We start from the raw sequence: 17,544 nt of genomic DNA on the forward strand, positions 1-17,544 counted from the left end.
AGTGATTTGAAGGTATACTACACTTCTCACGGTCCGTTCTTGGGTGCAAAATGTGCTATACTTAAAAATCACAAAGTTGCAAAACTTCAGCATCTGTGTTGAAACTACTTCCTTTAGATACTTACTTCTGTTCTTGTGCACTAAGCTCACTCCTGTCACGTATGCTTTAGACATTTGCTGTGGTTTTGCAACAGTTGTACATGCGCACATTTGTTGTGCTGTAGCTGTATTTCTAAATAAACATTGTATACTGACATCATTTTATTTCTACAGATGTATGCACATTTATTGTGATGCAGTTGCATTTCTAAATAAACATTGTGTGCTGACATGGTTGTATTTCTACAGATGTAAACAAATTTGTTGTGCTGTAGCTGTATTTCGAAATAAACACTAGGTGCTGACATAGTTGTATTTTTACAGATATAGGCACATTTGTTGTACTTCTAAATAAACATTGGTTCATAGGTTAGTACTAGGCCAACTGCTCTTGCAAGCCATTTTAAGCCTAGCCAATTATCCCCTGTGAGATTCAAACCCTGTATTTTGTGTTTGCAAGGCAAGCACCTTAACCATTAGGCCACCCTTCCAACCCCTTGCTGACATAGTTGTATTTCTACAGATATAGACACATTTGTTGTGATACAAGCATATTTCTGTTTTTGAAGTGTACATACTTTCAACATTCCTCACAGACTTAATACACTGATATAACATTCATGCAAAATGCTTTCCATGAGCATAACTGATAGACTTCATGTTCATAGGCAAGTATTTGACTAGAGGCTCTTTATAGGTCATTTGAAGCCTAGTCCATTTCCCTAAGAGTGGGGATCAAATCTTCTACTTTGCATTTCTGAGGTTAACACCTTAGCCATTATGCACAATCCCAGCCCCAGGACAGCACCCTGTGTGTGTGTGTGTGTGTGTGTGTGTGTGTGTGTGTGTGTGTGTATGCAGTTGTCATTTGCAGTTTCTGATTTTCTAAAGGAAGGTGAAAGGAGGTAAAGACGTTTTTCAGGTATGTCATGGACAGTATAATTAAACTTGTTGTTAGATCTGGCCTGACAACATAAAACTTGTAGGTGGCTTGCTCCAGAGTTACAGACTCTGTAAGTAGAGCTTTGGTTTCAGATCCAGTTTTCCAGTTTTCTGAGTGTCTTGACAGTTATATTGCACTGCAGCCCATCTAGCATACAATTTACTTTTAGTTTGCGCTATCTTGGTTAGATCTTTTCAGTTTCTTCTATGTGTGTGTGTGTGTGTGTATGTGCCTGGATTATCACTCTGTGGGAGGTTCGGAAAGAGAAGCTACTTCTTTGTATGCGAGCGTGTGTGTTTGTGTGAGTTAGTTTATGTTTGTTTTTTTGTGTGTGTGTGTGTGTGTGTGTGTGTGTGTGTGTGTGTGTGTGTGTGTGTGTGTGTGTGTGTGTGTGTGTGTGTGTGTGTGTGTGTGTGTGTGTGCATATTGGAAGATGCCTGTTCTGCTGCAATGGATGGTCTGGTAGGGGTACACTAATGTGATTAGTTCTGCAATGTTCAAGTTGGAGACATGGTAAGAAGTTGCTAATGATGTGTTTCTCAATGCAGTTTTGTCAGGAATCCCATGCTGACCATTTGGTACTGCTGGTGACAATCCTTGTAAACCCTAGGGAGTTGAAGGTATACTTCTGTCTTTAAAGCCGTTTATAATGCTACAGTTTGCACAAATTCTTAAATAAAATTTTATTTGTTAACAGAAGGGTATTTATATGCAAAAAGCTTCCTGAAAACATTGTTCTGTTGAAAATGAACTTTAGGGACATACACTTGAATGTGCTGTCTAAGTTCTTTTTTATTATACACGTTTAAGAATTGTAAACATCTGAATTACTGCTAATCTTTGTTTCTTTTCTTACCCATGTTCACTTTTCCCACCAGTTCCAATGAAGTATTCTATAAAACAGTTTTTTCATTAATTGAGAAAAAAGTGTTTAATTTTAAAATGCTCTTTGCTGCATAAGGAACTTCTGGGTTTTATTTCAAAAGAACTGGATAATGCACTACTGAGAGGAGAGTCAGTTATTGAAATGTATGTTTAAAACAATGGGATTTATGACAAATTGTCATGTAGGGAAAGTTAAAGAAAGACGGTTGGTTCATACTCTCCATATAGTAAATTATACCTGACTCCCATTAATTCTGTGTTCCTGTAGGTTAGACAATTAGAAGTCAAAGATTAGAATTAAGGGGAATTTTCAGAATGGATGTGTGTGTGTGTGTGTGTGTGTGTGTGTGTGTGTGTGTGTGTGTGTAGATCTCAATGTCCAAATGTGTCACTTAAAGAAATATAACTTAAGGATGACTATGCTGCCATGATTAGAATGATTTTAGGGTCTTTCAAATTATAAGTCTTCTTCTCCAGTTGCATATTAATCTTAAATTAGTACCTGGGCCTGTTATTGGCCCCTACCACACGTTTACTCATTCTTTTTGCTGTTGTGTCAGGTAGATTGTAAGCTGTGTTCATCACATAAAACCCTAAGAAAAGGATGGTATCAGTTAAAGAAATATTGTGTGAGTTTTGTGTAATGCCTTTAGACTGAGCAGTAGCAAAGGCCAGAATGAAGATGTTAACTAGCAGTTAACTAATGAATCCCAAACGGCAGCAGGGTGGGTATAAAGGAAATAAGCCTTGTATATAGCATTACCTTAGTGTCACTATTATAAAAGATTATTAGCAGACCCTGCAATCTACATTTAACCAGATAAGCCATCAATGGAGGTAATGAAGTGCTAATTATAACAATCTGCATGACTGGACAATTACTGATGAGGATTTTATTACCTAACATAATACAGTGCCAGTACTTAGCATTACCTAAGTTATCATCTCCCAACCTAGTAATACATTTGTATTAACAAAGTGGTAAAGATAAACATTTATGCTAGAAGTCATGTGATGCATTAGGTAAACAAAATCATTTTTATTTTAGTTTGGTGAATAAAGACATTTTTCAAATTTGCAAGGCATAAATCTGTCTGTTCTATCATGCCAGACTAGGGCACTAGTTTTACATTGTACTACTGAGTGACAGTGTGTTTATTGTAACTCAGACCACCTAACTTAAAGGAAGTGTTTGCCAAGTAGGAATCGACAAAGGAGCTCAAGCTAGTCCAGGTTGTATTCCAGGCTAAGATTATCATAAACCAGAATTAGTCATGCTTCACTGCTGAACAGCAAATGGAATGCAGTGCATGAGGTAACAAACAGAATGAATGCAAAGGTAAGGTATCACATTAATAATATGGACAAATAGTGATAAAATGCTGATAATTTAACTTCGAAAAGCAGACTAGCTTAAAGGTCAAAGTTTACTGTAGATACTGAAGAACTGACATATTTTAAAAATACATTTTAGGACTGAATTGCCATGCAAACTTGTTCATACTTAACAACTAGACAAACAAAATGTGAAATACAACTGTGTTGGAAGGGTAGACAGCAATCATCTGGAGCTCTGAACTTCAAATGTCATAAAAGTGAGAAACTATTTTAAGTTGAGCAGGTAAAGGGCAGTTTTTTTACTTTACTTGTTTAATTTAAAAAAAAATGCGCTCACATTTAACTTGCTTAGCCTTGTCAAGAAATGCAAGAAATTCAATATCACAGGGTGCTTTCTTTCAGGAGCATTGCATGTCTTCTTTCCTTTATACGTTGTAGGTGCATTCCACAGAATGACATTCAAACAGCAAGTCAAATGCAGAACAGCACATTTGGTGCTGTAGGCAGTGATGACTTTTTGAATCCAATAGTCTTGTAAATATCTTGGCATGTCTGTTATTTTAATTGGACAAATGAACTACTGATCAACTCTAATCTGTGATAATTACAAATGGTGCTAATGGCATGAAATAAGATTTCTTTAACTCAGAATTCTCAAGATGGGTATAAATCAGTAAGCTCTTCACCTAAACATTTATTCAAATAAAACGATTATGTGTAAAAATTCTTAACCAAAACTTTAAACACAAATCAAAAACATTAATTTTAACACACATTCTGGTCCACACCATAATCATTTAATACTAAGTTATGCATTGTGACACTATGGATTAATTGTCCAGTGCTATGCTGAAAATGTCATACTAGATAAGTATCATGCAATTAAAATAAAGCAATGATATGTTTGATTTAGACACTGTAAAAGCAGATTTTGCTATGATGGTGAAATACAAAAAAAAATCCTAAGCAATTCTTGAAATTGTTCTCCTGAGTGTCGTGTTGCACATATGGTACTACGTCAGATAACTTTCACTGTTTCACAGTAGGATGAAATTTCTTCTGTTTTGCTGGAAGACTACAAGGGTTTTCTGAATGCATTATGATGTTACAGTGGAATATATGACCGGGTTTGCAGAAGTTCCACTCTCAGCAAAGCTCACTGTGGTGTAAGTGATAGATGGACCTGGTTCCTGCTTGTCACACTTTACTGTGGAGTACATTGTAGCCTCCCCCATGTTTCCATAAACTGGACTGCCAGCAGGCCCAACTTTGATTTCAGAGTAGGAAATCCTTTCAGAATTTGGCTCTGATTCCTAAAGAACAGACATTAAATTAACATGTTTGACGTATCTATGTACATAGTCAGCAATAATTTTAATACATTCTATCATAACTAGATACATTATGAATCTGTAAAAAAATTCTGCAGTGCATATTACAAAGGTAATCATATCACTGCATGAGTTAATTAATTCTTAATTTTGTGAATTTTACATCTACAGTAATATTCTGAAATGTGCTGCTGCAAGGTGTTGATAGTTTCTTCACAAAACTTCAACAAAACTCTCCCATTGTATGCTGTTAACATAATATTCCATGCTACTTGTATAACTGAGTGTATAATCTGTAGCAGTCACATAGCTGTTTGATCATAGTGCAACAGTTCTCCCTCACTATATAAGCAGTAATATCTTAGATATAAAAAAAAATCAGAATTGATTAAGATACTGTGACTTTTACACCTCTGTGGTACTTTTTCCCAATCCAGTAACCATCCTAACACGAAGACATACAGCACTACATAGGGCTGGCCCTGCAACTGCAACCATGCTGAATGTTATTGAGGCATTCTGGGAAGGGACACTAGACACCAAGGACAACTCTCTATACTGAAAAAAAATCAAACCTTGTACTCTCACACCAAGGATATTAGGCCTCTGTACAGCCAATAGGTACCAGACATACTGTATTGTGTTATGTTAGTCTCTACTGAAAAAAAATCAAACCTTGTACTCTCACACCAAGGATATTAGTCCTCTGTACAGCCAATAGGTACCAGACATATTGTATTGTGTTATGTTAGTCTTTTATATAAAAAAAATGTAAAGTAAAAGGGTGGACAGTTTCAAACGCTGCACCCTTGACACAGAGAGCGGCATCATTAACTCACTATGATAACTAATCAGTTACTTTATTAAGGTGTTTTTATGTAATAATAAGTATAAAGCTCTAATAACTGGCATTATTCTATGACTGCATCAATTCATGAGTATAAGAGGCAACAGCAGGAACTTCCTGTAAAATCAGGGACAGATAACTGAGAGGCATGGGTGTTTGCCAGTGTAGGGGGAGGCTTCAGGGCAAAGCCAGGAAGAGCAGTAAATAAAACCAAGAAGAATTTTTTTTAAAATATGAATTGGAGGCACTTAAAAAGTTAACGAGACAGCAGGTCTAGCATTATGATGCACTTTATGAGCACTAAGGGAAATGACACTCTAATGTCTGGCATTACTGACCAACTATAAGGAACCGTGATTTATGTGAGGAGAAGCAAAAACATAAGAAGAGACTTCAAGGATTTTGTACGAACTCAGGGACAAGTAGGAGGTGTGTGTGTGTGTGTGTGTGTGTGTGTGTGTGTGTGGGGGGGGGTGTGCGTGTTGGAAGATGACTGTTCTAATACAATGGATGGTCTGGTAGGGGTACACTAATGTGATTAGGTCTGTAATGTTCAAGTTAGAGACATGGTAAGAGGTTGCTAATGATGTGTTTCTCAATGCAGTTTTGTCATGAATCCCATATTGAGCATTTGGTACTGCTGGTGACAATCCTTGTGAACCCCAGGGAGCTGAAGGTTTACATCTGTCTTTAGAGCCATTTATAATGTTACAGTTTACACAAATTCTTAAATAAAACTTTATTTGTTAACAGAAGGGTATTTATATGCATAAAGCTTCTTGAAAACATTGTTCTGTTGAAAATGAACTTTAGGGAAATACATCTGAATGTGCTGTATAAGTTTTTTTCTATTATACACGTTTAAGAATTGTAAACATCTGAATTACTGCTAATCCTTTGTTTCTTTACTTGCCCATATTCTCTTTTCCCACCAGTTCCAATGAAGTATTCTATAAAACTTTTCTTTCTTTAATTGAGAAAAAAGTGGTTAATTTTAAAATGCCCTATGCTGCATAAGGAACTTCTGCTTTTTATTTCAAAAGAACTGGATAATGCAGTACTGAGATGAGAGTCAGTTATTGAAATGTGTGTTTAAAACAATGGGATTTATGACAGGTAGTCATGTAGGAAAAGTTTAAGAAAGATTATAGGTATAATTTACTATATGGAGAGTATGAACCAGACTCCGATTAATCCTGTGTTCCTGTAGGTTAGCCAATTAGAAGTCAAAGATTAGAATTAAGGGGAATTTTCAGAGTGAATGTGTGTGTGTGTGTGTGTGTGTGTGTGTGTGTGTGTGTGTGTGTGTGTGTGTTTGCGTGCATGTGTGTAGATTTCAATGTCCAAATGTGTCACTTAAAGAAATATAACTAGAATGAGCATGCTGCCTTTATTAGAATGATTTTAGGGTCTTTCAAATTCAATAAGTCTTCTTCTCCAGTTACATATTAATCTTAAATTAGTACCTGGGCCCATTATTGGCCCCTACCACACGTTTACTCATTCCTTTTGCTGTTGTGTCAGGTAGACTATAAGCTGTCTTCATCACATAAAACCCTAAGAAAAGCATGGTATCAGTCAAAGAAATATTGTGTGACTTTTGTGTAATGCCTTTAGACTGAGCAGTAGCAAAGGCCAGAATGAAGATGTTAACTAGTAGTTTACTACTGAATCCCAAACATTTATGCTAGAAGTCCTGTGATGCATTAGGTAAGCAAATGAATTTTTATTTTAGTTTGGTGAATAAAGACATTTTTCAGATTTGCCAGGCATAAATCTGTCTGTTCTATCATGCCAGCCTAGGGCACTAGTTTCACATTGTACTACTGAAATCTAAAGTGAAAGGGTGGACAGTTTCAAACGCTGCACCCTTGACACAGAGAGTGGCATCATTAACTCACTATGATAACTAATCAGTTAGTGTATCAAGGTGTTTTTATGTAATAATAAGTATAAAGCTCTAATCTTTTGCATTATTCTATGACTGCATCAGTTCATGAGTATAAGAGGCAACAGCAGGAACTTCCTGTAAAATCAGGGACAGATAATTGAGAGGCATGGGTGTTTGCCAGTGTAGGGGGAGGCTTCAGGGCAAAGCCAGGAAGAACACTGCATAACACCAAGGAGAATGATTTTAAATATGAATTGGAGGCACTTAAAAAGTTAACGGGACAGCAGGTCTAGCATTATGATGCACTTTATGAGCACTAAGGGAAATGACACTGTAATGTCTGGCATTATTGACCAACTATAAGGAACCGTGATTTATGTGAGGAGAAGCAAAAACATAAGAAGAGACATCAAGGATTTTGTACGACCTCAGGGACAAGTAGGAGGTGTATGTGTGTGTGTGCACGTGTGTGTGTGTGTGTGCATTTGAATACGTGCGCGTGTGTGCATTTGTGGTAGAGTGAATGAGTTGGTGCCTATGACAATGCGATTTCTGTGCCACTAGTATTTACTACCACAGGAAAGTGTTGATTTGCACTCACAGCAGTAAGGGTCCTTTAAAGACACTGAAATTAGTCAATATCGAGGTCTTTCCATATTGTAGGTAATGTGTCTCAGGATCTCATTTTTTTTGCATCATGTAAATAGCCCCTTTTGGCCACAGTTCTTACTGCCAGTGGTGAGATTCTTTCTGAATCCATAGTTTATCTTCAAGAGACCATATTTATCTCTATTCTTCATAGGTTCATGGATTAGTACTAGGCTAACTGCTCTTGTGGGCCATTTTCAGCTTAGCCAATTACCCCATGTGGGAATCAAACCCTTCACCTAATGTTTGAAAGGTAAACACCTTAACCATTATGCCAACCTCCCACCCCATGTTAAATAACTATAAACGTAATTTATCATTTAAAATCAAGATGTTTTAACTACTTTTATAAAGAAATCATTTGCCTAAGCTGGATCTGATTTCACAAACAAAAATGTAACTGTCTTAGAGTTATTATATATGTTAAGGGCTGAAAGTGACAAGAGTGAAACTGATATTAATACTTATAATCAAAAACATGTTTTCTTGACACAGTTATGTTGGTTAATTCTAAAAGATCTTTAGAAAATAAGGGTAGTATTCACAGTCAGTTATGCATAGGAACACAGTGATATAGTTTGGGTGAGGTGATAGGGTCAGCTGCCCTGGGTGTAAATTGTTGGGGGCACATGATCAGCCGATCCTAATGTCTAATGCAAATACTAGCTTGTTACATTCAGATCTGAGCACTGTAGCACTCCATACAAGTATGGTATAAACTGTAACAGCTATCAGCTACATTTTTATAACCAGTTTGCTCCAGTTTATAAGATTATTATTATTTTTTTAACTAAAACATGAGTGCTGCAGCGCTCTATGCAGGCAGGGTATAAAAAGTAGCATTTTCATTTTTAATAAAACAGAAGAGGGGCAGTGCACAGAAATAGGACCTGAATGGATAGGCAGGATGGATCAGGGACATGTTCTGAATCTAGCCACCAGGTTTATGTGCCAGTAGAAGGAACGCCTTTTTTTTTCTCTTCAATGGAATGAGCCAACTACACTTCTTTGAGCATAGCTCCTACTTGCACATGTTACAGACATGTCAAAACACAATGCGATTCACAGAGCATTGTTGAGCACAAATGCGCACCTCCAAAAGTCACAGAGAAAGTCAGATGTAAATGAGTGCATAATGACATTTGTATATAAAGGCTGTGCCAATAATTTGTTAATGGAGCACCTTTCCTGCCTTTTGCAATTTAGAGTCACACAATGCTATTCAAGGGTGCATTAATGCATAGGTTAGAAACAGTCAGGCACTGCCATTTGTAATCAACCTGCAGTTGGTGATGATGCTTAGAGTTGCTGCACGTTTCATGGTTTTACACTTTAAAATGATTTACTGCTGCTGTACACAATCCGGTGTTCTTGGCAATGCTCGGCACTCAAGGCATAGGTGTTAATGGCAATGGATAACCAACTAGAACTTTTAGAAGGAGGATCTTGACTGCTTTCATGTGGACAGGGAGATGATTAGGGCTTTACTGATCTTGAATGGCCCACAAAAACTGAGTTTGTGTGTGGCCTTCCTAGTCCTGTGGTATAGCTTTCACTATATTTGCCAAGCTGGGCTTTTCAAAGACATACTGGTGACACACTTAGTATCTTACAGGATTTAGACTCAAGGATACTGTAGCAGTTCCAATATGAGATACCACCATGCAAACCTTTTAAAGTCTGGCATGCTTCCCTGAGGTATTGGGTGAGATAGATTGCACCCACGTGGCTACTAGGGCTTCCCCTGTTTCACACGGGAGTGGCACCATAACAGGAAGGGGCTACATTTTTTTCTACTGCAAGATAGTTTGTTTTTTACCTGACTGCGTCACCAGTGTCTTGCACAGCATCCTGATGGTGGCAATCATTCCCACATTTAGCACAGGCATAGTTACGGGTTATTGCTGCATTGTGATTGAGTGGATTTAGTGCAAGTTAATGTTGTGTTGTCTTTCAGCACAATGTATTGCATTGTGCAAGCTGGTGGTGGACTTTTCTGTTTTTCCCCTTTTCTTCACTACAGGTGTGACCATGGACTTGGTACAGATATATATAACTTTGGGGAGAATGGTGGTGCAGGGGCTTTTGTCAACTTATTTTTTTAATATTTTTGAAGATTTTTTTGGCACACCAGTTTTGATATTTAATTTTCTATAAATGGTGAACTGAAAATAGATAATTGACAGCAAGTAGGTAAACGTTTAGCAGTCAAGTTTGGTCAGCTGCAGCTCCCTACATTGTAGAAAACCACATGAATACTGAGGAGATAGGCACACCATAAATCACCCAATACCCCCTTAGTGACTTTTATAAACCATGTCTAATGTGTAATGATTAACTACCTCATCTTCATATGGCCTCTTCCCAATTGAGTTCTGTAGGTGATGCAGGCTAACACTCTAACCTTGACTAATGACACCTGTTTGAAATGCACAAGAAGCTGCAGGAAAGTGCATCAGCATTTCCCTGTCACAGACCTGTATAGTTATTGAATGAGTATTTGGCCAGTTTGTACTGCCTGGATGAATCTGGGAGGGGAGGGGTATTGCCCAGTATGGTCTTGTTACAACATAGAGAATGCTTACTGCTTGTTGGATTCTACAGAATATGAGTTTATGTTAGTCTGGTGCAATGATGCCATAGCCACCATCTGCAGGACCCCCCCCTTAACATTCATGCAGCACCCTCCCATGTACCACCTGAAAGATGCAAAAGTGAGAATGACCAGGTAATGACAGCAACATGGCACCCATACCACTCAACTGTACAGGTTTTTGCAGACTGTGCAGATTTTTACCTCATATTTTTGTTGTGTTCCTCTTAAAATCTTTTCCTTTCTCGAAAATAGCTGAGGATTGAAGTAATTAAATAATGACAAACATTTGAGTTTAAGATTCCACATCCTTCAGAAAATTCATGCTAATGCAAAACCTATTATTCTATCAACTTTCTAAGTTTGTAAGAGCAATATTTAAAATCTGTTCCTATTTGTTCCCCTGTCATTTTAGGCTTTGTCAAGATTTTTTGCTCTAAGAGGTTGAAAGGTATGATGGCACCCCATGAGACAATGATATATGGCACTGCAGACAAACTGGAAACGTCTAGTCCACAGTTCTAGGCCTTTACAACCAGACACAAAGCTAAACCCTGATGCTTACAGTGTTAACTTAGGCTATGCTGTGCAGTGCATGGTCAACTCACACTGGGTCAGCCATTCCTCCACACACCATAAGTAAATGTACAGTCGATAACAACCATCATTTACAGAGTGTTGCTTGGACAGAGACATAAGTGCTAGCATTCTGGTAGAGGGACAGGAACAGTAGGTGAGATTGTGAAATAGGACATGCCTGACACACAATAATGTTTTATGCAGATGCAGGCATAATGTACAATTGTGTTTAATTAATTGGGTCCTTTATGTGAAGGAACTGTAATATTACTCACATTTAAGTTTTTTTTCTTCTAATTGTGTATAGATGTTTTAATTTCATGAGTAAATATTTATGATTTTTCTCCGTAAATACTTATGATTTTTCTCCTTTACTCTTTCTTATTGAACTGCGGTGGTGGTGCTGTGGTAGCGTTGTCGCCTCACAGTAAGACATTGTCCTGTTCGATTCTCAGCTAGAGTGTCTTCTGTGTGGAGACATGCATGAATGGGAGTACCTTCGTTGAAGGTTGTGCATCAGGGCCGGCAACTCGGCATGTAAAAATCTACTGCCAACCACATCTTTCATATTTTGCATTATTTTAAACTCTAAAAGAAAAAGACAATCTGGTGAAGAATGATGCACATTTCCAATATTATTCTACTTAATTTTGGAAATAGCACTTTCTGATACTTTAATCCTAATAGTAAATATTTCAACCCTTTTGGTGTTTGTTCAAAATCCATTAACCTGAAGGATCTTCTCAACTGATTAACCTTACCTACCAATGCTTTGCTTTGCTCTTATTGCAACTTGATATATTTTTATCAGACAACAGCCTTCTGCTACTCTATATAATTAGTTAAATGGCTATGATCTATTATAATTGTTCCTAGCATATCAGCAACTGACTGTGTACACAGAATGACAGTCCCTGAATTAGACCCTTATCCTGATCTAACCTAGCTGTAAACTGATCCTCCTGGAAGCAATACAAATTAATGCTTGTATGTCTCATGTATTTGGTTCTGTTCAGGTATATTTTCAATAGTAATGGACAGTAGTCAGATAATATACTTGGATGGAATGACAACCCATCAATTAAAAACAAACTCTCCTTAGCCACTAACACATTGTCTAACTGCAAATATGTCTTGTAATTATAAGATTACATGTAAATATCTGCTGGCTCCTAAGGTATGGTATGGACATCTAATCGTTCCCATAAAAGAAGCAGAACTATAAACAAATTTACCAATCACTGGGACTATAAAAGTCCTACAACTAGAATGCAACTCCACTGTGAAAATATCCTATTGCAGACCCCAGCTAAAACTGTTCAGTCATCCAAGTTCTAAACATATCAGGCAGCTCTTGTCTCTGAATATCATGGGTACCTATAGGTTAACCATGACTCAAATCACTCCCTCCAGCCCACCAGTAATAAGCCTATATCTTCCCTGTCTAACTACCTTAAATGGACTTATATCAGAAGCTGTACATTTTATAGCTATGATAGGTACTCCCCTTTGGCCTACAATGGGATAAGATGACAATGCCAAAAAGGCATACCTAGAACATGCAAGTTTCATGTGCTCTTTGTCTGTTAAATGTATTTCTTGTAAAACTACAAACAATGGGGCTATGCCTTTGATAAAGGCAAATATCTTACTCCACTTTATGGGGTTAAAGTACCCATTCACGTTCAAAGATAAGCTAAAAGCCATAGTGTACCAAATATATATAATTTAATAAAGAGAAGCCACAGAGCTCCTTCAGGTGTTCCTGCAGTCGAACCCATTCAAACCAGCTCCATCTCTCAGTTATTTGAAACAGCATGAACAGCAAGCAAGACTTCAACAAATTACTGGCTAATCTTCTGTGTAATTCTTTTAACGTGTATAAATCAGATTTCCCCACACCTACTAATCAATGTTTTAAAAAACTGTACCATATAACAATACTCTGATTCACTCAGCGAAAAAAACAAGCAAACAAACAAACAAACAAATAAAACACTTCCCTATCACTAAGCAAACTATTTACAAGGTTTATTATTTTCTAAATAGGGACCATCCACCTCTGCGTGAACACAGGAAAGAAGTGAAATGATGCAGCACTATTAGCCATGTCTGGAAATAAGGCAACTCTTTCTCCCAGATTTCCTTGTCTGTTCAAGGATGACTCAAATTTGCCAACAGTGCACATCCCAACAATACTTTCATGATGTAATTGCAAATTAAACTTGCATTTTGTATACTATCATCAATAACAAGAGAAAAAATGGTTTGGATGATGGAATGGGATGAAAGAAAAGGAAAAAAAAATGAAGCAAAGAAGATGAAAGTAGTGAAAAGTTACAAAGTAAAGAGACACATCATCCAATACTGCATTACTAAATACACACAAAACAGATCAAGCTCAAGTGAACTAACTTTAAACATTAGTAAGGATTATTTATCCATTTTCAATAAAAACATAAAGTTCCATGAATAATCTCAATCTGCTTTAGTTTATATTGTTCATCTGTTTGGAATTTACAGGTATAGCTGAACAACACTACCAAATGTTACACATGAAATAACATTACCCGAGCAATGCTCAGTAAGTTCATCTTCTCCCATTTTATGCTATAGAACATTATGTTTAAACTTGTAGAAGGAACCATACTGTCCAACATAAAAAACAAAGAAAAAATAATGATCCTCAAGCAGGCGTAAACTCTGCTGCCATTCCTTTTTCTCCAGCTTGAACATCACTTTCTGCTGCCACAGTATCCTCTTTTTAAACAGTGGAAATGGGTTTTACCTCCTGCTCAACCATACCTTGCTACATATACTGGAGATGACTTCTTCCACACTCTTCTCCACCCACTCACTGTGACCATCTACTCTATGTTATGTTGCTTGAGCTTTGCAAGAGTATCCTCTGGAGTATGAAAAATAATGGGTCTATATTTAATACTGCTGGCAGTGCTGAATTTCCTTAATTATCATGAGATAGAAAGCATATATTTGTATAACATCTCTCTTACATCTTTGTTTTCTACTTTAGTTGCAGATTTAGTATAGTGAAGAATCCCAAATGTTCTATAGGCTTATACAAGTTTTTGCCATTCATGTGCAAACACATTTAGTTAACAATGACTGTAGCAGTTTATTTTTTTTTCAGAGTGAAATGAGACAATCTTACCCCTTTCATATAAGATAATCAAAACTGGAACAGCAATGTAAAATAAAATTCCCTCAGTTTATACCAATTCCTAAAGGATTAAGCAAACCAAATACTACAGTAGGCTGTTCTTTAATTAAGTTGCATTGAGGTGTGGATAATGCAGGGTTTACCCATGACTGGTATAGTTTGATAATATATTCATACATTAGGACTAGGCTAACTGCCCCTTGAGACATTTTAAGCATGGCTAAATTCCATTTTTTGGTGGTCAGAATTACCTAGTGTGTTTGAATTAATCTTATCCCTTCTAGGGCTATATTTATTTGTTAATTATATTACCTCAATAATAACTAGGGTTATAACACAGGTATTATGAAAGGCCTCAAGAGTGGGTTAAAAACATTTAGGAACTGCCTCTTTCCGTTAGTTGTACATTAGTTGTAAGGGGGAAGGCACAGACTGAAAGGCCGAAATAAGCCATCCCTAGGTACACAAACAGACATGAAATATTACTTCCGTCCCATTTTAATGGCATAATCATACTATTACAGCTTTCTGAGTCCATTTTAGAAGTTTACTTCTAGTGGAACTAAGATGTAACCTATCCTAGCTGCATATCTCATCCTTCCACTCTTCATCCATTATCCAAGCCCCCTGATATTTACTGGATCATCTGAGCCAATATTTCAACTTCTGTCATTCTACTATGGGTATGGCTTACATATCCCCCTATGTAGCATACACACTGCCAGTAACTCCTTCACATTGTCCTTTGCTTTGTCTTTGATCCTTTCTTGCCCCATGCTTAGTCCTCACATGAGCCACCATATTTTTCCTTCTAAGCACATCCTGAGAAAGTTAGGCCTGGGATCAGGTCCACCTTAACAAATCTCCCCCACCCCCCTGTTCTGCCATCTGATGCATGGAATGACTGAGTGCTCTACAACCAGAACCACATCTATGCCTCATAGCCTATGGCTACCTGCTTTTTACTCCCTGCTGTTGTCCACCAAGTTCATCTCCTACTTGCTTCTGCTGACTCATCTATTTGCCCCTGCCCCTGTGTTTCCCCACTGTTGTCCTGCTTTCTTGCTTCCCCACTTGCCTTTATTCCTGTGACCATGCTTCTTCATGTTCCTTTCCAGCTTTATTCCCCACCTCCAGTTTGCTGTCTTCCTGGTCTCTGTATTTCATCAGTCCTCATAGCCTATTTTCCCCTTTCCATGTCTGCCTGGCAAACCAAACTGCATCCCCCCCAGCTTTCTATCCTTCCCTCCAAACCACTTCTCACATTGCGTGTTAACTGACCTCCCACTGTTTTTGTCATATCATTTGGCATCAGTCACCCCAAAGTTCCTTTTAGTCACATCCTTTTCCCCTAACTACAACACTTCATTCAAATTCCTCCTGCAACCTTCCCTCCTCCCCTCTTCCTGCCTCATTATAGTACTCTCTTTTGTTTTACCTGTCTGCCCTGTGGTTCAGCCTTCTTTCTATTTACTTCTTTGTCCCAGTGCCCTCTTAATCTTAAACCTATTCTCTTTATACAGTTGTATACCCAGTGGACCCCTTGTCTTTCACACTTTCCTTTTCATAACACTGCCCCATTCCAACCTGGCATATCCTACTTTAATGCACTGCTTCTTATGTTCTCTACTTGTGTGTGATTAGAGTAATGATGCCTCTTGTTGAGAGTGTTTAATAGCAGCATTATTAGGTGACACTGAAAAAAGCTCTATTGTTCTACTCCCAGCCTTGCTCATAGCACAATAATGATGCTAATATAGGCTCTCTCCCAGGTGTTTGTACTCCTGTACCATCCTCTGCTTCTGCCACCTTACTGTTGCACTCATGGCATTTTGTAGGAGCTATTAACTGACAAAGAGTTTCATCCTAGTAGGAGCTCATTTTCTAATTACCTCCTGTATTTTTCACAGAAAGGTTTTCTGTTGCTTGTGCTGGTAACTCACTATCCCCAGGTACCCAAATCATATGCACTGTGCTAAAGAAAAGTACAAATCTCAAATATCTTTGAAATTCTGAAGAGTTTTTTTGTGGTTTGGTTTAAGCCCAAATTGCTTTCCTCATGTCTGTGGGGGTTCTGTTACTGCTTTTGGGTCAGGAATGTGTTCTGTTTCTTCTGCTTCCTCTCTGGCTGTTTGAAGGATGTATTTTCTCCTGTGGACAAAATGCAAGTCATCCAGTCAGTATGGCCATCCTTTTACAGTCACCGGGATTCCCAGACCAATAAGCTCCAAGAAAAGTGTGACAATACCTTCTATCTTATAAATCAATGCCTTTGCTACATTATAGAATTAAATTCATCAGTACCACATCTCAGTTTCTGACACTTTTGATTTCATCTTTGCCAGCAAAGGAGATCCAACAAATTATAGTGGAGATTTAGGAAATTATGGGTCCTGAAGATACTAAAGGGAACAAATCTAAACCTATTCTTACAGATAATACGAGTAGCTGGAAGCATCCATGCAGGTTGGTACTCCTGGGTAAGTGTTCTATGTGCCATCTCTAGCTGTGGCGCATTATACAAAGTCCTTAGATCTAAATAACTACTCAATACCTGTCCTAAAATTGTGGAGCTGTGACAATCAGCTCATTATCCAGGATATGAAGGTATCCTTCAAACACAGGAAGGCTCATCAGAAGAGTTTTCCTACCCAGATCATATCTCTAAGTACTTTTCCTAATGTTATCAAATGCACCATACTGGATCTTTGGTGCCCAGGGTCTGACAGAGAAGTAGCCTGCTGTCTGCTCCTATTGACAGACTAAAGCAACCCTTCCCAAATCATTGGACACCTCCTCCCACCAGTTATTTACAATATGTTTAGTAGCTTTTAACCTTGTTATTTAAAACTTAAGTCACTCAATACTTATGTTATATCCACAGATATTTGAGAGAAATGTATTTCCATTTAATTGTAATCTCTAAATTAAGGGAAGCAAATGGAGTGCAATTAAGACAAACTACATTTTTGGGAATGTAATGAGTATCCCAAAAATCTAAAATTATTTTAATAATACCCTTTGTGAAAGCATAGATAACCTGGGGTTAAAAGTATGAACAGTACTACAGCTAAGTGTATCTACAGTTTATAAACAGCTGTAATGCCTTCATTTGTAGGATTCATTCTCTTTCACCAGACCAGGATGTCAATATGTATATAACAAGAGGGGGGGGATGAGGTCTGCATTTTTGACGTACAGCTTGAGAT

The sequence above is a fragment of the Protopterus annectens genome, chromosome 7.part0 (genome assembly GCF_019279795.1).
Source record: "Protopterus annectens isolate FY-2018-M chromosome 7.part0, PAN1.0, whole genome shotgun sequence".
Taxonomy (NCBI): domain Eukaryota; kingdom Metazoa; phylum Chordata; order Ceratodontiformes; family Protopteridae; genus Protopterus; species Protopterus annectens.